At 43.1% G+C, this 23,688-nt stretch overlaps 1 protein-coding gene and 1 long non-coding RNA gene across 3 annotated transcripts in view; one reads left to right on the top strand and one right to left on the bottom strand.

Annotated features, from left to right (window-relative positions):
- Positions 1–23,688, bottom strand: part of LOC138664828 (uncharacterized) — a 617,141-nt gene that overhangs the window by 49,884 nt on the left and 543,569 nt on the right. The window lies entirely within an intron of this gene.
- LOC138664827 (signal transducer and activator of transcription 5B) overlaps positions 1–23,688 on the top strand; it is a 233,500-nt gene that overhangs the window by 127,414 nt on the left and 82,398 nt on the right. The window contains exon 2 of one of the 2 annotated variants that reach the window (XM_069751807.1): positions 10,558–10,620. The gene's annotated coding sequence lies outside the window, so the exon portion shown is untranslated. Of the gene's footprint in view, positions 1–10,557; positions 10,705–23,688 lie in introns of those variants that run through there. The other variant, XM_069751808.1, reaches the window with a different exon arrangement.

Here is a 23,688-nt window from a genome sequence, read left to right as displayed (position 1 = left end):
CACATTTAAATAGCAGGTAAATGCTAAAAATAAGTTAAGGGCTTCTCATACCTATCGTTCATCGGGTCTCTACGCGCGTTTTGGCGCTTGCCTGTTTGCCGGCGTGGTGTTTTTAATACAAGTGCGCAAGGTGCTTCATACAATGTAGGTAGAGGAGTCAGATGTTGATGACCAAATATGATTTCCAATCTAGGGTAAAAGTAATCTAGTGAACCCCAGCAGCACATGATCTTCCTGGGGGGGAAGGGTGGGATTATAGAGTGCCCAATCTTCTCTCCCTTGCCTTGTACATGTCTGCGATACGGAGCTGTTTATGGCGCTCATATTCCCTGCACGACAGAGCTTTACCACAGCACCATGACACTATTTTTGAGAAGGTCCCACTGTTCTGATGGAAGGCCTTGTAATTGGCCGAAGCGCCAACAAACCCCCTCCCCCCCCCCCCAAAAAAAAGGAAGAAGGCAAGCGTCGAAACGCGTGTAGAGACCTGGTGCACGATAAGTATGAGAAGCCCTTAACTTATTTTTAGCATTTACCTGCTATTTAAATGTGTTTTTATCTTTTTGGCACTGCAGCACTTTATATTATTTACTTGTTGTTTTACATTACTGCCTTTTGTAAAGCGGTTCCCATTTGGTATATACGTAATACTGTAGTAGCAGAACTATTGCTCTTTTTTGCACTGCGGCACTTTTTGACAGTATTCTTATTCATTAGCACAATTAATTTCATATAGTGTTTGTTTTGTCACTGATTTACATATTCACACTATTTACGTATAACACTAGGTTATTAATAACAAAATCTAATTTGTTCACATAAATTTTTTTTTTTATGTTTTTTATTGTTTAGATTCTGGAGTATTATCCACGTTTTTTTAAACACATTTTTTTGCATGGTATATTGGTATATTTATTATTAATTTTGTTTTTTTTTCTGCAATATTATTTTATGTGCTCCTATTACCGGCTGTATAACATTACAAAAAATACTTTTAATATTTGGTATTACTTTCAGTAAAGAAAATTTCTTTTTTTTTGGTTCACGATATTGCAGAGAAGGAGCAGCAATTTCATTTCTCTTGTAACTTCTCTATTCACGGCCGGCCCCTGTTTGTGATTCCCCTTGCTGAGTGATCGGGGCCTGCATATTCCTTGTGGTTTACACTTCTGTTTCCCCCTCAGCTTATCTCTTTCACTTTCCTTGCATTTTGCCCTTGTCATCGGCTATGGCAGTTCTATTAAAGAGCGTGCTCACTAGACTCCTACAGAATAAGTCATTTGGTAATGTGTCATGCTTCTTAGCTTTTTAGCACTTTACTTTGTTGGTGTGGGTAGTGAGTTTTGTTGTTTTTAATAAGTGCGCAAGGTGCTTCATACAATGTAGGTAGAGGAGTCAGATGTTGATGACCAAATGTGATTTCCAGTATAGGGTAAAAATAATCTAGTGAACCCCAGCAGCACATAATCTTCCTGGGGGGAAGGGTGGGATTATAGAGTGCCCAATCTTCTCTCCCTTGCCTTGTACATGTCAGCGATACGGAGCGGTTTATGGCGCTCATATCCCCTGCACGACAGAGCTTTACCACAGCGCCATGACACTATTTTTGAGAAGGTCCCGCTGTTCTGATGGAAGGCCTTGTAATCAGCCGAAACATCAAAATCTCAATTGTTGTCCCAATTTACATAGATTTTATATTTTGGCATTTTTTGTCTATAGGGATAAAAAGCTTTTACTTTTCAATGAGATATGTGAGTTATTCGAAAATACTCGTAAAATACATGTTAATGACCGCATGCAGCCAGCAAGCAGTGTAAATCTGGTCTTGTGACATTGTGGCTTATTTTTAGCTGTCCGAGTGTGTACATTGGTATGTGACCATCCTATAACATGTCTTCCTGTGGAGTTTCACAATTTACTCTGCATACCATAGTACACTGAGCAGTTTGTCTTTAAATAGGCCAGAATAATGTACCGTCACGTTGTTCTACAGAGGTGCTGTTTGTTTTTTTAATGGCGACTGCGTTCATATGGATTTGCTATATAGTATGTGTTTGCTATTATAATAGCAGGATAAAACATTGACGATTTACTTATTTTTCCGTTTATTTTTAATCTTGTATAATTTACAAATATTTCATGTTTTATTCAAACAACTTTTGTCAAGAGCTTATGTTTCCATGGTAACAGACTACAAACAAACCCTGTGTAGTCTGATCTTGCAGTCATTGCTGTTACAATTGACGTGGATGTGGGTGGACGTGGATGGATAGATGCACACAGCACATTATACTCCCTTTTATGTAAAAGCCTTTTCCTTCCTGGTTCGTCCAATCAGCTGAGTCATTCCCCTGCTGCCTCACACTGTGTGCTGCAGGAGGCTGGAGCAGGAAGGGTAGGCTCTGGCAGAGACTGGAGGTGGTTACAGCTGTCTCTGCCATACAGGGAAACTTGTCAGGGAATGAGCAGCTCCTCCAGAATCCGGAAAGAGCTGCTCACATGAATAGGTGTGATACGTAGGACACCATGCTGGCAGAGTTTATATAAGGCTTCTTTCACACTAGCGTCGGAATCTCCCCGTCGCAATGCGTCGGGCAGAGATTCCGACGCTAGCGTTTAACGTATTGCACAACGGAGGCAGCGGATGCATTTCTCCGGCGCATCCGCTGCCCCATTGTGAGGTGCGGGGAGGTGGGGGCGGAGTTCCGGCTGCGCATGCGCGGTCGGAAAAAAGCAGTCCGTCAGGAGCAAAAAACGTTACATGTAGCGTTTTTTGCTTCCGACGGTCCGCCAAAGCACGACGCATCCGTCGCACGACGGAAGCGACGTTTGGCAATCCATCGCAATGCGTCGTCAATTCAAGTCTATGGGGAAAAAACGCATCCTGCAAGCACTTTTTTTTTTTTCTTCTGCAAAACGACGCATTGTGACGGATTGCAGTTAACGCTAGTGTGAAAGTAGCCTTACACACCATTAGCATTCTGCATCCTATGTACACAAAGACAGCCCCAACAATCCCTTTAAGTTTTGTCTTAAAGGGTTTTTTCCCAAGAACAAGATTTCATCTTAATCAATACATCTTGGAATAATAATAATTTCCACAATTGGATGTGTCTAAAAAAAAAAAGTTCCTGTGCTGAGATAATCTTATAAATGTGCCTGCTGTGTAATTGCTGTGTCTGACCGTACAGGGACATAATCTGATCAAATCACATATCCTGGGCAGGGGAGAATGCAAGCAAGAGTATACAAATATTACAGCATGAGATCACAGATGATTCGTTCTTTGAAATAAAACTTGGTTTAAAACAGGCAGGGAAATTCTTTACCTCACAGAAAGAATGAGCATGTCCCTGCACGGTCAGACACAGCCGTTACACAGCACACAGGAGGGGCACATGTATAAGATTATCTCCACACAAGGATGTTTTATTTATACATATCCAATAGTGGAACTTATTATTGTTCCAAAATATATTGATTAAAATGAACTTTTGTTCGTGGGAAAATGCTTTAAAATGTGTGCTCGATGGGATTGAGATCTGGTGATTGACTCGGCCATTGCAGAATATTACACTTCCTAGCCTTAAAAAAAACAACTCATAGGTTGCTTTCAGTTGGTTGAATCTGAGCAGAAAGTATAACTCTGTGTACTTCAGAAGTCATCCGACTGCTTCTGTCTCCAGGTAAATCATCAATAAGCTTTAGTCACTCAGTGCCATGCATACCCATGCCAGCACATTGCCTCCACCATGTTTTACATAGGGTGTGGTGTGTGCCTTTTCAAGCCTTCTCCGTGCTTTCTTCTTCCCATCCTCATCATGGTGGAGCTAAAATGACTAGTTTCTTCCCATGGTGCGGGGTTGTAGCATTCGGATTGTAGGAAGTAAGATACCAGACCAGATTGTCTGGTGGCAGCACCAGACAGTATATGTGGAACCAAGAAAAGATAAAAATATATAGATAGGTTGTGTTGGTGCACTGCTAATGATGTTAGTGAGGATGCAGTAATGAAATTATCTTTTATTTAGGATCAAAGTCACAAACCAAGTGTATGGAGCAAGGCCGTGCCCACTAGTCTGATTCTGGCCAGGAGTATGTATAACTCCTATCTGCCCACCGATCCTTGCTCAGACAACGGCGATTCCCCACAGTGCGTTCGCTGGGTGATTCAAAAGTCTGCAGTCATACAGAGTGGCTGCAGACTTACAGATTTGGACCAGACAACCCCTTCAATGAGCGTCTTTAAGTGCTGTTTTCTCGGCAGAGCTGCAGTGTGTGCAATATGGCCAATCCAAAAATCATGTAAGAAAACAAGTACCGTATGTTTGAGAATTTGGTTTTAACATTCTCTTTAAGGACCATCCAGGGTAATATCTTAATTTGGTGATACCCACTCTAGGGTTGGGAGGGTTGTAAATGAATGAAGCTATGATTAACCAATTAGTTGTCACTTTCACTTCGTGTCTCATGGATTGTTCCTGCAGAGCATTCACTGGGAGGATGTCCTCTTTTACCTCCCTTCAAGGCGGCTGGATGGAACACGTCGGGAACGGCTCTCCTTAGTACTTGGCAAAGGGCAGTATTTCTTTGTCAGGACACATAATAGCATAGTTGAAGTAATGTCAATATGCTTTCCCCAGCACTTTTAAAATGTCTGAGTTTGTGTGGGGTACATATTTGGCCTTTACTAGATGTATCTGCCATTATTGGGTTTGACTAGTTTAATGTGGGTTTTAGTTATGTGAAGGCAGCAAGGAATATAACAAAGACGTCTTATCTGATCTCCTTATCTGATCTCCTAAAGAGACTATGGCGATATGCATGTGGCAAACCCAAACAGGTTACTTGGTTTTATTTTTGTGTACTAAACATGTGCGAACATATTCATTGCAATTGGCTCCATGCAATGTATTTCACTTTGCTGTCCTTGTTTTGTTGCATTTAAGGCTTTATTTTCCAATTTAACACAACATAATAAACAACAACAACCACTAGAAACGTACAAATGATGTAATAACTATCATCAATGACCATGTTCATTGAAAGCACTTCAATAAGAATGTGGAAGGTTATTTAAACACTTCCAAGCCCGGAGTATAGTAATATCAATAACATACTTCAAACTCAAGATCAATATTGTGAATAGCATAGAAAAGATGCAAGACTCATGTACCCATACACTCCTCAATACCAGCTCATTCACAACACCCAATTATACCGATCCCCTGGAGCACCCACCTCCCTCTGCTGATGTATCAACACCTTATACCGACATACGATAGCTTTAAAGATGCAGAGAGCCCTGCTGGGAATCCTATTGGGTAGGGTCTGCTATTGCTGACCACCATCCCCATACCTTATCTAATGTATAAGAACTTCTCTTCATCTAGAGAACTTTTATACAGTGGAATATATTTGTTGACTGAAAAATTGCAGACAGTGAAGCATACAAGGGAATTCCATGAATTTCCATGCCATTATAATTATTTTTCTAGCTCAGAAAAAAAGGAATCTGAAACAAAATTCTATGAAAGGACCCATCAATAACTCATCTATAATACCCAGTACTCTCACTTTAGGGGACAACACCGTAGGGAATTCAGAATGGTCTTGAACAGTATTAGCTCAGACCAGAATGGAAGAATTTTTGGACCAGACCAAATTGAGAGCAGAAAAGAGCCCACCTCCGTTTTTGAATGAAAACCTACATTATTTATAGCCACCCAAACTTCCTAAACCTCTTTGGGGTATAATAAACTCTGTATGGAAAAATTGGCCAGATCAAACAGTCCCTAGCACGCACAGTAGGTAAGTACATACCCGTAAATTATAAATAAAATATTTTTTATGGGCGATATTGATAGAGATTAATGTCTGAGTATTTCAACAGATCACACTCTTGGCATAAAGCCAGGCTGGACAGATCCCAAGTACCCAGTGCACCCAAGACTTTGCAGCTTTTGACAACTTTTTTTCACTCGGTCTGTATTGATTTTTATGGCACTTTTTATTGCCTGACTCACAAGTGTCTATACTATAGGATATACTTGGCACACTCTCGTGGGTCTGATGCAATAAGGTGTTTATTATAATACATACGGTATCACAATGTTCAAACGTTTCGGTCAACAAAGGACCTTCATCAGTGTGCTCTATAAAAAGCGAAAAAAGGGTACATGGCACAGACCCTTTAAGAGAGAATATTGCATCTGCAGTGAAACAAAAGTATATAGGTATATATGTGCATCCATCTATACGTGTGGATTAAAGAGGTGGCTTGATGGTGTTTAACCTTTGTCCGGCTGAGTAGGCACAATTGTAACTATTCCGTTTTAAAATTGCAATAATTTTTTCTCTCGAAAAGCCGTAGAGGGCTGAAATTTCGTGACATCTCTGCAGTTTTGGTCCAGAATATATTGGCCAAATTTCAATAAAATATATATGAAGGTACAATTGTACCTCTGCAGCCTGTTAACGTTGTAAAATTATGCAGCCTGACAAAGGTTAAATGGACGTACCAAAAAAACATGAACTGAGCAGGAAATCCTGAAATAAGAGGGCTATAACCAGCCGATCAAGCCATGAGTGAGGCTGGAGAGGAGGAGACAGACGCGGTATCCACTTTTGTTTCACTGCAGATGCAATATTCTCTCTTAAAGGGTCTGTGCCATGTACCCTTTTTTCGCTTTTTATAGAGCACACTGATGAAGGTCCTTTGTTGACCGAAACTGATGAAGGTCCTTTGTTGACCGAAACGTTTGAACATTGTGATACTGTATGTATTATAATAAACACCTTATTGCATCAGACTCTCCAGAGTGTGCCAAGTATATCCTATAGTATTCACAAGGTCTGCGCACCTACTTCTTCGGCACCTCCACCCTCGGGCTGTGCTTACCATTTATTATACTTCACAAGTGTCTATAGACTTTTGTCTCTCATAAAATCTCCATTTGTTGCAAAGTTTGATGAGATCTGTCGTTCTTCGGCGGGATTACTGACAGTAGTTAAGAAAAAAAATCCCTTCATTACTTTTTCCAAACATAACACCTCTTCTGAGGACTTCCAGAAACATATGCTACATGGGAAAGTGTTTAGGGGTGTTTAATATTCTTCAGAGTGGAATATAAAGCTCATTTTCCAAGAGATCCTCTCCAGCATATTGAGTGTTTATTGCAAGACTCAATAAAATGGGAGCTAAGTGTTGAGGTTTTGCTGTATGCATTTTTAGGGCCTGATGGATGGTTGGAGCCGAGCCTGTTGGATGAATGAAGAGTAGAAAGCTATGGGAGAAAATAACTTTGGGCTCAGCGAAGTCACAGAAATAGAGCCTATTAGTTCAGAGTCTCTTCACATCAGGTTACCTTCAGTGCTCTAGAGACTTGAGCTCAGCTAGGTATCACCTCCCAGAAAATCCATTTGTGTTGATATTTTGTGTTATAGTGCCTTCTGAAATGGGCATAGAGAAACTGCAGATGCTTCTCCAAGTTCAACCTAATGTTATTTCCACTGAGTTACTATTTCTGCTCATCAGAGCCAGCTTCCATGATACCATCTACTGTGGCTGTAAGGCTAAAACCAAACTGTGGCTTTGACTAACCGGTGGAAGTCAGTGGGAACTATTTGTTGCAGTTTGCCATGATTCTTGCTCAATTTATCGCTCATTTGATACATTTCTGAGAAGATGTTTCACATTAGTTAAGTGGTGATTAGTGATGTCCTTCATGGCAAGAAAATGAAGCCATGTCTCGAATAGTATTGGGTAACTCAAGTCGCACTATACTTTTCCTCTTGGTATTACTTGGCACATAGCCATCTAGCTGTAGTATAAAGCGCGTTCTTACTGTTAATCATTTAAAGCCTCTTTTAGAATGCCCTCAAATAGTCTTTGTGGTGTACCTACAGCCCCAATTATTAAAAGCTGATATAAAGGGGGGTTTTGGGTACTGTTAAGTTGTAGCGATTTCGCTGCCTGCCCTTTATATGGATACATGTCCTCGCCCTCAGTTTTCTTTCCTGTCTCGGTAGGGCAAAAACAAAAAAAACTGTGACCTTTCGACTTTGCAAAATTCATTTTTATTTTTTATTTTGTCAAGATTACGGTATAAAAAAAAAAAAATCAGTAACTGCTCCCATGTTTGACAGATGACCTAGAAGCAAGTGGTTCTCCAGAATGAGACCCTTGTACATAAAGCTACTTTCACACTAGCGTCGGACTCGGCCCATCGCAGTGTGTCGGGCCGAGGTTCCGACGCTAGCAGTGAATGCGCCGCACAACACCAAATTAAGATCTTACCCTGGATGGTCCTTAAAGAGAATGTTAAAACCAAATTCTCAAACATACAGTACTTGTTTTCTTAGGCTACTTTCACACTAGCGTCGGAATCTCCCCGTCGCAATGCGTCGGGCAGAGATTCCGACGCTAGCGTTTAACGCACTGCACAACGGAGGCAGCGGATGCATTTTTCCAGCGCATCAGCTGCCCCATTGTGAGGTGCGGGGAGGTGGGGGCGGAGTTCCAGCCGCGCATGCGCGGTCGGAAAAAGCGGTCCGTCGGCAGCAAAAAACTTTACATGTAACGTTTTTTGCTCCCGGCGTTCCGCCACAACACGGCGCAACCGTCGCAATGCGTCGTGTGGCAATGCGTCGCTAATGTTGATCTATGGGGCAACTTTGCAGGATGCGTTTTTTTTTCCCCATAAACGACGCATTGCGACGTATTGCAAAAAACGCTAGTGTGAAAGTAGCCTAAGTCCACCTCTCATTGACCTGAGGTATTTAATACAAGACTAAATTGCTTTTATGAAATGGTATAATCAAATAATCTGCAACTGTACTGTAAGAACAAGGAAAAGGCCAACGTCTGTAGGCAAATAACACGACGCTCTGGATGCCTAATAACCAGAACCCAGCTAATGTCACAGATCTCTCTCCTGCCTCACACCTTCCTGGTTTCCTCTAATGAAATGTCCTTTCCTCATGCTCCATTATCATTAAGACACAAATCTGGTTTCCTCTCTTCGTAATCTATTATAGTTCTAACCTTTACCCCCAAGGAGTGTATCAACTCACACGCCTAAGCCTTAAATCCCAAGATTAATGTGGCGTTTGGCATGCAGGCACCAGCTCGCATATCAATGTTTATCCCAGCAGAGATTTACCAAGATGCTGTGGGGCCAGATGTAATGTCCTTATAGCTGGTGGCACAGCACGTCTTACGTCTGCGTCTTCATTTTAGTAATAACCATAATCTGGCAGACTTAATGAGATCTGGATTGTGCCCAATCTGTAACATGCAAAGTGGGTCAAATAAGATGCAGTGGAACATAGAATCAAAATCCAGCTTAAATATTAATCGGGATCAATGTTTAGTGACTCGTATGTGAGAAATCATTATGGGTTGGACTAGGTGAACAAGGCAATGGCAAGTGGAATTTTGTAGCGTTTTACTACTCCGCTAGAATACAATTAAACGGATTGTCTTAAGGTAGAAAGTAAATGTCTTCTCTATCCCCATGCATATAACATAAAAGAGCCGAGTGTTGCTGTACAATGCGGTTTGCATAAATCCCATTGATCACTGTGGGACAGCATAGCTAAACTCTTTTTGAGACCCCTACCTTAGCTTGGTGGGATCTAGAAGCCGTTATTAAAGTTCTGTTACCCATGTCAGTTGGGCAGGCCATATGCAGAAATTGTTGTAATAAGAAATGGTAAAACAAATCAAATCATTTTGAAGGGTGTTTCCCACTACACATTTAAAATTATTGTCTACAAGCAATAATTATTCCTATAAAAAGCTGTTTTTCTTGTATCTTTCCTTGCCTTATAAACCAAGGATGACCATGGCGTGTCAATTTTTAGGGTCAAAATATTGTTTGAGGGTTTTTTGTTTTTTTTTTACGTACTGTTTACTGGATCATTAATGGGCTACAGAAGCCTATAGCCGCCAGAAGCAAATACTTTTTCAAGGGACGCTGCTTATCTGAATCTGGGATTTTGTTACTTACTTTAAGGCCGATTTGATTAATTCAGCTGAATACACGGAGTTAAACACAAGTGATGTTCTCATTGTCTTAAATCACTGGCTGCACAATATTTCTAATACGTTCCCGTCCCATCTGTCCGGACAGCTGCACTTTTTATGCGTGTTAATGTTAATACAAAGAGACATATATTATTCCGCGGCCTAGGATTTCTGATTAACACGAAGACATTAGAAAATATGTAGGATTATAAGACCGGTAGAGCGCCGTTCATTCAGCTCTAATACTCTGTACACATCGGCAATAGTTGTTTGTACAGAGCATAGTAAGTATTCTCATTTTGTCTTTCTGGTAAAAACACATTATAAATGTAGGATGGCATGTGTGAATGATTTCTATAATTTCGGTCCATTGTATGTGTTTTTACTCTTATGTTGTGTGCATGGTATGGTTGGTTAGATGACGTAACATGTGAGTCCATGCAGGCAGTGCGAAGGTAAAACTGTCAGCCAAACATTCATAAAAGGGTCATGACTTGTTATAACTTTTTTTTCTTTTCCTTCTGCAGAAATTGGCGAGGCTTGTGACCGGACTTTATCCACTCTGTAACCTCACGCGGGGCCTCTGTGACGTGAGTAAAAATCATGCCTCCTACGTGAGGTTTCACCCCGTTATGTCATCAGGGCTGAGTTACATGGAACTGAGTTGAATTTATGTACGTTGATCTGTTTTATCTATTATTTATCTATTATTTTATATATTTCTCATATGAATACATGAATGACAAAGGGGCAACGTTCACATTTTGAGGATTTGGTCAGCACTTTACATCAGTATTTGTAAGCCAAATACAGAAGAGGTCACGTGTTTTTATTATACTTTTACTTTCTGTTCCGCTTGTGGTTTTTGGCTTCCAGTTATTGACCAAATACTGAACGTGTGAATGTGGCCTTATATCCAGACTAGTCCAGAACTGCAGGTTTCTGATCCTTGCCTTGTAGGTTTCTTAGTGAATTGATAGTATGACAAAATATTTTTTTTTACGGAGCACCTTGCATGGACTAAAGAAATAAGCTTACACAAATTGTGAATCAGAAGTGGGGAATATCATGCGGATTCATTTTACACTCTTCAGATTAAGGGCCCAATTCATCAAGACCGGCATTGTTCAAACCGGTATTGATGAGGGGGCATGCTGGAGTCCGACTCTACTGATTCATAGAGACATGCTCCTCTTCATGAATCAGGAGCATTAGACAAGTGGCGCTGTGTGTGCCTCAACAGAAATCCTACTCTAGTCCCAGGTAGAGTGGCATAGCGAACTCTGCAATCGCCATGTCTCTGTCCCCCTCCAGCTCCTCTCACTTTATTGGAATTGGGCATAAATGGCGTGAGAAGTGTCACCAAATTTTAGCGCAGCCTCACATTATGCCAAAATTATGCGAATTTTCAAGGCTTTTTATATCAGAATATTAGCATAAAAGCTTTGATCAATTGGGCCCCAAGTGTGGTAATAAAAAATCAGAGCAAAATAAAATCTAATTTTTTTGAATTTACAGACTTTGGCTCGGATTTAGCAATACTGTCACTTTCTTAGTGCTAACTGGGACTCAGTGACTATTTGTGTTTTTTTTAAAGCTATTTTTTTCTTTGTCTTGTTGTATTAGTTGTCTTTTTTTTTTGCACGTGCGATTCATGATCTTGGCGTACAGTCAAGAATTTGTTGATTTTTTTTTTTTGATTTTTTTTTCTGTCTTGAACTGTTTTTGCAACCTTTTCGTGTCAGAAGTCACATGTTGGCAAAATGATGCCAAAGTACATCTGGGAGACTGCAGTGGAGTTGCGCTAAATTTCCAGACTTTTTAAAAGTCACAATTGATGAATCAGGTGAAAACATCTGGAATTGCTGATCTCCATCCACAAAGTGGGGAAAAAAAATGAAAACAGCCAAGCAAATTCAAAAGAGAGGCATCAATAGAATAAGTATGACGCAAATGCAATGATGGGGCTTCAGTCTTAAGAGGCCAAATTCCTCCTAGTAAATTCACGTCATATGATAAATTTGGTGAATCTATTGACTTTCTAGTCTGTTCTCACCAACGATTAGGTAACCTAGTTTGTACCAAAATTTTGTTTCAAAATATGGTGCTTTTCCTTGCGTAGTGTCGCATCTTAGATCATACCTCCTTGTTGGACAAAGAGCAGAAAGTGTGAAGCAATAAATATGGCACAAGTCCTGAAAGATGGGTTTATTTGGTAGGCAAATAGCATCAAATTGATTATTTTTCCTCTTTGTGTAGAGTATGGTGCTTATCTTTGTTTCATTAGTTTTGTCATTGCTGTATGGAACAACATTTCACTATGACGGTTTTTGCCTCTTCTTGATGTAAAATGTAATAATCATTGTACGTCAGGTCACCAGGAGCTGAACTTGCACAGTGCTTAGCTGCGCAGATGTGTCACAGCAGTGACCAGAGCATGCTCCAATCACTTCTATTTAACAATTTAAACTCTGCTGTTAATTTGATGACTCATTTGCCAATTCGCATGCACACCAGCTCTCATCGCAGGGCGCTGATGGGCTGTCATGGCAGCCGTAGGCCTACTGAAAGCCCCTACTGCTGCCATCTCGGTCTTTCTGTGAAGCACAACCCAAAGATTGCCAGTATTGTAATATAACCACTGATTGTTGTTCTAAAAAGTCCCTTAATAATAAAACTAAAGTTGAAAATACCGTAAATAAAAAATCTAAATCTAGAAAAAAAATAATTTAAGAACTTGAAGCACCTCCTTTTTTGTCCAGAAAATAAAATCATATCCTGTATCACCACGTCCATAGAAGTGTGATTTAGCAAAAGATAAATGCCAACACCATAAAGGAAAAAAATGGCAAAAATGGCCCAGACATCCCCTTTGAGGCCAGTTCCTTAAATAGATCGCAATAAGGGGAGACTGAAAGCTGGCTTGTTTTGTTTTTTTTTGCCTTTGTGAAATCTTTAACCATTTCTTAACAGAAATAAAAAGGGTATGTGTATATGGGGCGATAATGTCACAATGGGGACAAGCATGTGGCACTGTTGTTGCCTAATGGCATCCTGCGGTAATCTAATGACCTTTGCATCAGGGGACTCATGTGTTTAACACCTACGCTTTTATGCATTGTTTTTGTCACTGTTGTTCACTTTAAAAAATTGTCTGTGTCTGACCGTGTACAGAACATACCACAGCTCATGGGCAGGGGAAGAAGTGAATTATTTTACCTGACAAAAGGAATCCACTGTGATCCCTTGCTGTAATGTCAGTATTATCTTTTGCTTCCTCCCCTGCCCAGTAGATGTGGTATGCTCCATACATGGTCAGACACAGACAATTTTTAAAATGAACTTACGTTCATGGGAAAGCCCCTTTAATGTGACCGGCTTCCTGTGCCTGTAGACATGTCGTGCATCTGCCGCCAGCTGAATGATTCACTGCACCTGCACGTAATTTGCGCAGGTGCAGTAAATCAGACCGCTGCCATCTTTGTGCAGACAGATAGCGGCGGTCACATTAAAACTGCGCTCCTCCTGTACAAGGATGGCGGTGGTCAGTGAATCATTCTGCTGATCCCAGCGGCGGCGTGTTCGCGACGGTGTTCCGCTGGTGGTACCGCACAAAAGACTGTGTGTGTGTGGTGTGCGACGGTGTTCCGCTGGTGGTACTGCGCAATAGGTTGGTACCAGCAGCAGTTTCCATATTGAGACACCTATCACTTGGGTGTCCCAATATGGCGGTAGGTGAACTTCCTCTACTTGAAATTCTTGGATACGGTGACATCTGTACAGAACAGGAAATTAAAACATTACAAGGCAATTCTACGAATAGATACAAAAGCACACACACACTCCTATATACATATAGGGTCAAAAGATCTTTACTGGACCATTAATGTGCCACAGAAACGTGTGTGTGTGTATATATAGATATATACCGTGTTTCCCCGAAAGTAAGACAGTGTCTTACATTCTTTTACCACTCAAAAGTCCCACTATGTCTTACTTTCGGGGTATGTCTTACATTGGAAAAAAAACGCTGCGTTTTTTTTTCCAACGTACAGTTTACTACCGTACTAGTGTTGAGCGATACCGTCCGATACTTGAAAGTATCGGTATCGGATAGTATCGGCCGATACCCGAAAAATATTGGATATCGCCGATACCGATACCAATACAAGTCAATGGGACACAAGTATCGGAAGGTATCCCTGCATGGTTCCCAGGATCTGAAGGAGAGGAAACTCTCCTTCAGGCCCTGCGATCCATATTTAAGTGTAAAATAAAGAATTAAAATAAAAAATATCGCTATACTTACCCTCTGACGCGCCCTGGTACTAACCGGGAACCTTCCTTCAGAAGCCGCGACGTCACCGCAAGGTCCTGGAAGCGCTGATTCGAAGGAAGGAAGGTTCCCGGTTAGTACCAGGGCGCGTCAGAGGGTAAGTATAGCGATATTTTTTATTTTAATTCTTTATTTTACACTTAAATATGGATCGCAGGGCCTGAAGGAGAGTTTCCTCTCCTTCAGACCCTGGGAACCATCGAGTTTCGGCCGACCCCGACACTACTCAGCACTACGGTATTTACTACGTCTTACTTTCGGGGTACGTCTTACATTAGCCGACCCCGCTAAAACCCCCACTACGTCTTACTTTCGGGGGTGTCTTACTATCGGGGAAACACGGTGTATGTATATATATATATATATATATATATATATATATATATATATATATATATATATATATATATATATATATACACACCGTATATACTCGAGTATAAGCCAAGATTTTCAGCCCATTTTTTTGGGCTCAAAGTCCCCCTCTCGGGTCATACCCAGGGGTCGGCAGGGGAAGGGGAGCTGAGGCTGTCTAATTATACTCACCTGCTCCTGGCGTGGTCCCTGCAGGTTCCTGCTCCCCGGTGCCCCAGCTTCTTCCTGTACTGAGCGGTCACATGGTACCGCTCATTACAATAGTGAATATGCGGCTCCACCTCCCATAGGGGTGGAGCCTCATATTCATTACTGTAATGAGCGGTAACGATGACCGCTTAGTACAGGAAGAAGCTGCGGTGCTTGGGAAGCAGGGACTGAACCGCGCCAGGGGCAGGTGAGTATAACAGGGAGGGGGAGCGCTGCGCGATATTCACCTGCTCCTCGTTCCCGGCGCCGCTCTGTCTTCAGCAGTGACACTCAGGTCAGAGGGCGCGGTGACGTGGTTAGTGCGCGCCCTCTGCCTGAACGTCAGTGCAGAAGACACTGAAGATGGAGCAGTGCCAGAAGAAGTCAGGTGAATATTGAAAGTGTCGGGGGCCTGAGCGACGGAGAGGTGAGCATGTGATTTTTTTTTTTTTTTTTTTTTTTATCGCAGCAACAGCAAATGGGGCAATTGTCTGTATGGAGCATCTTATGGGGTCATAATGTTTGTGCAGCACTATATGGGGCAAGTGTCTGGGGCCATAATCAACGTTTTCTGCAGCACTATATGGGGCAAGTGTCAGTATGGGGCCATAATCAAGGTTTGTGCAGCACTATATGGGGCAAATATCTTTATGGAGCATCTTACGGGGCCATAATCAACATTTGTGCAGCATTATATTGGGCAAATGTGCCTATGGAGCATCTTATGGGACCATTATTAACCCTTATGCAGGATTGTATGGGGCAAATTTCAATATGGAGCATCTTATGGGGTCATAAACTTATGGAGCATTATATGGGGCTCCTGATTCAATATGGATATTCAAAAACACGTAACCTACTGATATCTCAATTAATTTTACTTTTATTGGTATCTATATGGTGTGTGTGTGTATATATATATATATATATATATATATATATATAAATATATATATACACACATATATATATACACGTATATATATATATACACATATATACACACACACACACACACACACACACACACACACACACACATATATATATACATAATTGTCTAAGGGGTACTTCCGTCTGTCTGTCTGTCCTTCTGTCACGGATATTCATTGGTCCTGGCCTCTGTCTATTATGGGAATCCTAGTCGCTGATTGGTCGCCGCAAAACAGCCACGACCAATCAGCTACAGGCACAGTCCGGAAGAAAATGGCCGCTCCATACTCCCCGCAATCAGTGGCCGGCGCCCGCTCCTCGCACTCAGTCCCCAGTGCTCCGCTCCCCGTAGTCTGTGTCCTCGGCGCTGACCAGATAATACCAAATAATTTGTGTTTGCAATCATTTTCAGGAAGAAAATGAGTATTATCTGACACAATTGCCGGGGTGTCAATGCTTTTGGCCATGACTGTATATAATAGAGCCCACGCAGTATGTAACCCAGCCCATGTAGTATATAGCAATGCGAAACGTGTGTCGGGTGTTGGTGGGTCCCCCAGGAGTGCCCCATTTGGTAACTATATCATTACATTGTTTTACTTGTACACTGTCCGTATTATTACTTACCTTACTATTATGCATGTTTGTACATGGTCACTTGCACAATGATTGTTTGCGTTAATATGTTTTGGTTTGTACTATGATACCACTACTAATGGAGCCCTTACCTGGGTAGCCCACCTATTCCTGTGCTTTAGGTGTGTACCCAACTGTATTTTATACATATATATTATTTTCTGTTGTTGGTTAATAAAATTTATTCTATTTTACTGACCTTGTGTGAAGGTAATTTTTTGGTGCAGCACTAAATGCATGGTTAAAAAAGACTTAAAATACAAAATAAACATATACTCACCCTCCGAAGGCCCCTTGAAGTTCTGGCGCCTGTGTGCGGTGCACGCGGAAGCTTCCGGTCCCAGGGTTGGTATGAGCGCAGGACCTGTGATGACGTCACGGTCACATGACCGTAACGTCACGGGAGGTCCTTCTCGCATAGCATCCTTGGCACCGGAACCTGCCGCTTCCACTGCCGAGGACAACGCAACGTCGGAGGGTGAGAATAACCGTTTTTATTATTATTATTATTATTATTATTTGTAACATTAGATCGTTTTACTGTTGATGCTGCATACGCAGCATCAATAGTAAAAAGTTGGTCACACAGGGTTAATAGCTGTGTTACGGAGTGCATTACACCGCGGCCCGTTAACACTGGCATTAACCCTATGTGAGCGCTCGGCGCTGACTGCAGGGCAGTAAAGCAGCGGCCATTTCGCTGCCAGACTATGGCCGTCGCTGATTGGTCGTGGCAATGGTCGTGGGCGTTTTGCCACGACCAATCATCGACTTGGATTTCCATGACAGACAGAGGCCGCGACCAATGAATATCCGGGACAGCCAGACCTGTATATACATCACCAGCCCAGCACCTGTATATACATCACCAGCCCAGCACCTGTATATGCATCACCAGCCCAGCACCTGTATATACATCACCAGCCCAGCACCTGTATATACATCATCAGCCCAGCACCTGTATATACATCACCAGCCCAGCACCTGTATATACATCACCAGCCCAGCACCTGTATATACATCACCAGCCCAGCACCTGTATATACATCACCAGCCCAGCACCTGTATATACATCACCAGCCCAGCACCTGTATATACATCACCAGCCTAGCACCTGTATTTGCATCACCAGCGCAGCACCTGTATATACATCACCAGCCCAGCACCTGTATATACATCACCAGCCCAGCACCTGTATATACATCACCAGCCTAGCACCTGTATTTGCATCACCAGCGCAGCACCTGTATATACATCACCAGCCCAGCACCTGTATATAAATCACCAGCCCAGCACCTGTATATACATCACCAGCCCAGCACCTGTATATACATCACCAGCCCAGCACCTGTATATACATTACCAGCCTAGCACCTGTATTTGCATCACCAGCGCAGCACCTGTATATACATCACCAGCCCAGCACCTGTATATACATCACCAGCCCAGCACCTGTATATACATCACCAGCCCAGCACCTGTATATACATCACCAGCCTAGCACCTGTATTTGCATCACCAGCGCAGCACCTGTATATACATCACCAGCCCAGCACCTGTATATACATCACCAGCCCAGCACCTGTATATACATCACCAGCCCAGCACCTGTATATACATCACCAGCCCAGCACCTGTATATACATCACCAGCCCAGCACCTGTATATACATCACCAGCCCAGCACCTGTATATACATCACCAGCCCAGCACCTGTATATACATCACCAGCCCAGCACCTGTATATACATCACCAGCCCAGCACCTGTATATACATCACCAGCCTAGCACCTGTATATGCATCACCAGCCCAGCACCTGTATATGCATCACCAGCCCAGCACCTGTATATACATCACCAGCCCAGCACCTGTATATACATCACCAGCCCAGCACCTGTATATACATCACCAGCCCAGCACCTGTATATACATCACCAGCCCAGCACCTGTATATACATCACCAGCCCAGCACCTGTATATACATCACCAGCCCAGCACCTGTATATACATCACCAGCCCAGCACCTGTAGATACATCACCAGCCCAGCACCTGTATATGCATCACCAGCCCAGCACCTGTATTTGCATCACCAGCCCAGCACCTGTATATACATCACCAGCCCAGCACCTGTATATACATCACCAGCCCAGCACCTGTATACACATGCCCAGCACCTGTATATACATCACCAGCCCAGCACCTGTATATACATCACCAGCCCAGCACCTGTATATACATCACCAGCCCAGCACCTGTATATACATCACCAGCCCAGCACCTGTATATACATCACCAGCCTAGCACCTGTATTTGCATCACCAGCGCAGCACCTGTATATACATCACCAGCCCAGCACCTGTATATACATCACCAGCCCAGCACCTCTATATACATCACCAGCCCAGCACCTGTATATGCATCACCAGCCCAGCACCTGTATATGCATCACCAGCCCAGCACCTGTATATACATCACCAGCCCAGCACCTGTATATACATCACCAGCCCAGCACCTGTATATACATCACCAGCCTAGCACCTGTATATACATCACCAGCCCAGCACCTGTATATACATCACCAGCCCAGCACCTGTATATACATCACCAGCCCAGCACCTGTATATACATCACCAGCCCAGCACCTGTATATACATCACCAGCCCAGCACCTGTAGATACATCACCAGCCCAGCACCTGTATATGCATCACCAGCCCAGCACCTGTATTTGCATCACCAGCCCAGCACCTGTATATACATCACCAGCCCAGCACCTGTATATACATCACCAGCCCAGCACCTGTATATACATCACCAGCCCAGCACCTGTATATACATCACCAGCCCAGCACCTGTATATACATCACCAGCCCAGCACCTGTATATACATCACCAGCCCAGCACCTGTATATACATCACCAGCCCAGCACCTGTATATACATCACCAGCCCAGCACCTGTATATACATCACCAGCCCAGCACCTGTATATACATCACCAGCCCAGCACCTGTAGATACATCACCAGCCCAGCACCTGTATATGCATCACCAGCCCAGCACCTGTATTTGCATCACCAGCCCAGCACCTGTATATACATCACCAGCCTAGCACCTGTATATACATCACCAGCCCAGCACCTGTATTTGCATCACCAGCCCAGCACCTGTATATACATCACCAGCCTAGCACCTGTATATACATCACCAGCCCAGCACCTGTATTTGCATCACCAGCCCAGCACCTGTATATACATCACCAGCCCAGCACCTGTATGTACATTACCAGCCCAGCACCTGTATACACATGCCCAGCACCTGTACAGGTCCTTCTAAAAAAATTAGCATATAGTGTTAAATTTCATTATTTACCATAATGTAATGATTACAATTAAACTTTCATATATTATAGATTCATTATCCACCAACTGAAATTTGTCAGGTCTTTTATTGTTTTAATACTGATGATTTTGGCATACAACTCCTCATACAGCACCTGTATATACATTACCAGCCTAGCACCTGTATTTGCATCACCAGCGCAGCACCTGTATATACATCACCAGCCCAGCACCTGTATATACATCACCAGCCCAGCACCTGTATATACATCACCAGCCCAGCACCTGTATATACATCACCAGCCTAGCACCTGTATTTGCATCACCAGCGCAGCACCTGTATATACATCACCAGCCCAGCACCTGTATATACATCACCAGCCCAGCACCTGTATATACATCACCAGCCCAGCACCTGTATATACATCACCAGCCCAGCACCTGTATATACATCACCAGCCCAACACCTGTATATACATCACCAGCCCAGCACCTGTATATACATCACCAGCCCAGCACCTGTATATACATCACCAGCCCAGCACCTGTATTTGCATCACCAGCGCAGCACCTGTGTATACATCACCAGCCCAGCACCTGTATATACATCACCAGCCCAGCACCTGTATATACATCACCAGCCCAGCACCTGTATATGCATCACCAGCCCAGCACCTGTATATGCATCACCAGCCTAGCACCTGTATTTGCATCACCAGCGCAGCACCTGTATATACATCACCAGCCCAGCACCTGTATATACATCACCAGCCTAGCACCTGTATATACATCACCAGCCCAGCACCTGTATATACATCACCAGCCCAGCACCTGTATATACATCACCAGCCCAGCACCTGTATATACATCACCAGCCCAGCACCTGTATATACATCACCAGCCCAGCACCTGTAGATACATCACCAGCCCAGCACCTGTATATGCATCACCAGCCCAGCACCTGTATTTGCATCACCAGCCCAGCACCTGTATATACATCACCAGCCTAGCACCTGTATATACATCACCAGCCCAGCACCTGTATTTGCATCACCAGCCCAGCACCTGTATACACATGCCCAGCACCTGTACAGGTCCTTCTAAAAAAATTAGCATATAGTGTTAAACTTCATTATTTACCATAATGTAATGATTACAATTAAACTTTCATATATTATAGATTCATTATCCACCAACTGAAGTTTGTCAGGTCTTTTATTGTTTTAATACTGATGATTTTGGCATACAACTCCTCATACAGCACCTGTATATACATTACCAGCCTAGCACCTGTATTTGCATCACCAGCGCAGCACCTGTATATACATCACCAGCCCAGCACCTGTATATACATCACCAGCCCAGCACCTGTATATACATCACCAGCCCAGCACCTGTATATACATCACCAGCCTAGCACCTGTATTTGCATCACCAGCGCAGCACCTGTATATACATCACCAGCCCAGCACCTGTATATACATCACCAGCCCAGCACCTGTATATACATCACCAGCCCAGCACCTGTATATACATCACCAGCCCAGCACCTGTATATACATCACCAGCCCAACACCTGTATATACATCACCAGCCCAGCACCTGTATATACATCACCAGCCCAGCACCTGTATATACATCACCAGCCCAGCACCTGTATTTGCATCACCAGCGCAGCACCTGTGTATACATCACCAGCCCAGCACCTGTATATACATCACCAGCCCAGCACCTGTATATACATCACCAGCCCAGCACCTGTATATGCATCACCAGCCCAGCACCTGTATATGCATCACCAGCCTAGCACCTGTATTTGCATCACCAGCGCAGCACCTGTATATACATCACCAGCCCAGCACCTGTATATACATCACCAGCCTAGCACCTGTATATACATCACCAGCCCAGCACCTGTATATACATCACCAGCCCAGCACCTGTATATACATCACCAGCCCAGCACCTGTATATACATCACCAGCCCAGCACCTGTATATACATCACCAGCCCAGCACCTGTAGATACATCACCAGCCCAGCACCTGTATATGCATCACCAGCCCAGCACCTGTATTTGCATCACCAGCCCAGCACCTGTATATACATCACCAGCCTAGCACCTGTATATACATCACCAGCCCAGCACCTGTATTTGCATCACCAGCCCAGCACCTGTATACACATGCCCAGCACCTGTACAGGTCCTTCTAAAAAAATTAGCATATAGTGTTAAACTTCATTATTTACCATAATGTAATGATTACAATTAAACTTTCATATATTATAGATTCATTATCCACCAACTGAAATTTGTCAGGTCTTTTATTGTTTTAATACTGATGATTTTGGCATACAACTCCTGATAACCCAAAAAACCTGTCTCAATAAATTAGCATATCAAGAAAAGGTTCTCTAAACGACCTATTACCCTAATCTTCTGAATCAACTAATTAACTCTAAACACATGCAAAAGATACCTGAGGCTTTTATAAACTCCCTGCCTGGTTCATTACTCAAAACCCCCATCATGGGTAAGACTAGCGACCTGACAGATGTCAAGAAGGCCATCATTGACACCCTCAAGCAAGAGGGTAAGACCCAGAAAGAAATTTCTCAACAAATAGGCTGTTCCCAGAGTGCTGTATCAAGGCACCTCAATGGTAAGTCTGTTGGAAGGAAACAATGTGGCAGAAAACGCTGTACAACGAGAAGAGGAGACCGGACCCTGAGGAAGATTGTGCAGAAGGACCGATTCCAGACCTTGGGGAACCTGAGGAAGCAGTGGACTGAGTCTGGTGTGGAAACATCCAGAGCCACCGTGCACAGGCGTGTGCAGGAAATGGGCTACAGGTGCCGCATTCCCCAGGTAAAGCCACTTTTGAACCATAAACAGCGGCAGAGGCGCCTGACCTGGGCTACAGAGAAGCAGCACTGGACTGTTGCTAAGTGGTCCCAAGTACTTTTTTCTGATGAAAGCAAATTTTGCATGTCATTCGGAAATCAAGGTGCCAGAGTCTGGAGGAAGACTGGGGAGAAGGAAATGCCAAAATGCCTGAAGTCCAGTGTCAAGTACCCACAGTCAGTGATGGTGTGGGGTGCCATGTCAGCTGCTGGTGTTGGTCCACTGTGTTTCATCAAGGGCAGGGTCAATGCAGCTAGCTATCAGGAGATTTTGGAGCACTTCATGCTTCCATCGGCTGAAATGCTTTATGGAGATGAAGATTTCATTTTTCAGCACGACCTGGCACCTGCTCACAGTGCCAAAACCACTGGTAAATGGTTTACTGACCATGGTATTACTGTGCTCAATTGGCCTGCCAACTCTCCTGACCTGAACCCCATAGAGAATCTGTGGGATATTGTGAAGAGAAAGTTGAGAGACGCAAGACCCAACACTCTGGATGAGCTTAAGGCCGCTATTGAAGCATCCTGGGCCTCCATAACATCTCAGCAGTGTCACAGGCTGATTGCCTCCATGCCACGCCGCATTGAAGCAGTCATTTCTGCCAAAGGATTCCCGACCAAGTATTGAGTGCATAACTGAACATTATTATTTGATGGTTTTTTTGTTTGTTATTAAAAAACACTTTTATTTGATTGGATGGGTGAAATATGCTAATTTATTGAGACAGGTTTTTTGGGTTATCAGGAGTTGTATGCCAAAATCATCAGTATTAAAACAATAAAAGACCTGACAAATTTCAGTTGGTGGATAATGAATCTATAATATATGAAAGTTTAATTGTAATCATTACATTATGGTAAATAATGAAATTTAACACTATATGCTAATTTTTTGAGAAGGACCTGTATATACATCACCAGCCCAGCACCTGTATATACATCACCA

This window comes from Ranitomeya imitator, chromosome 2 (genome assembly GCF_032444005.1).
Source record: "Ranitomeya imitator isolate aRanImi1 chromosome 2, aRanImi1.pri, whole genome shotgun sequence".
NCBI lineage: Eukaryota > Metazoa > Chordata > Amphibia > Anura > Dendrobatidae > Ranitomeya > Ranitomeya imitator.
The sequence above is the reverse complement of the archived record's forward strand: the minus strand, read 5'-3'. Positions and strand labels throughout refer to the sequence as shown.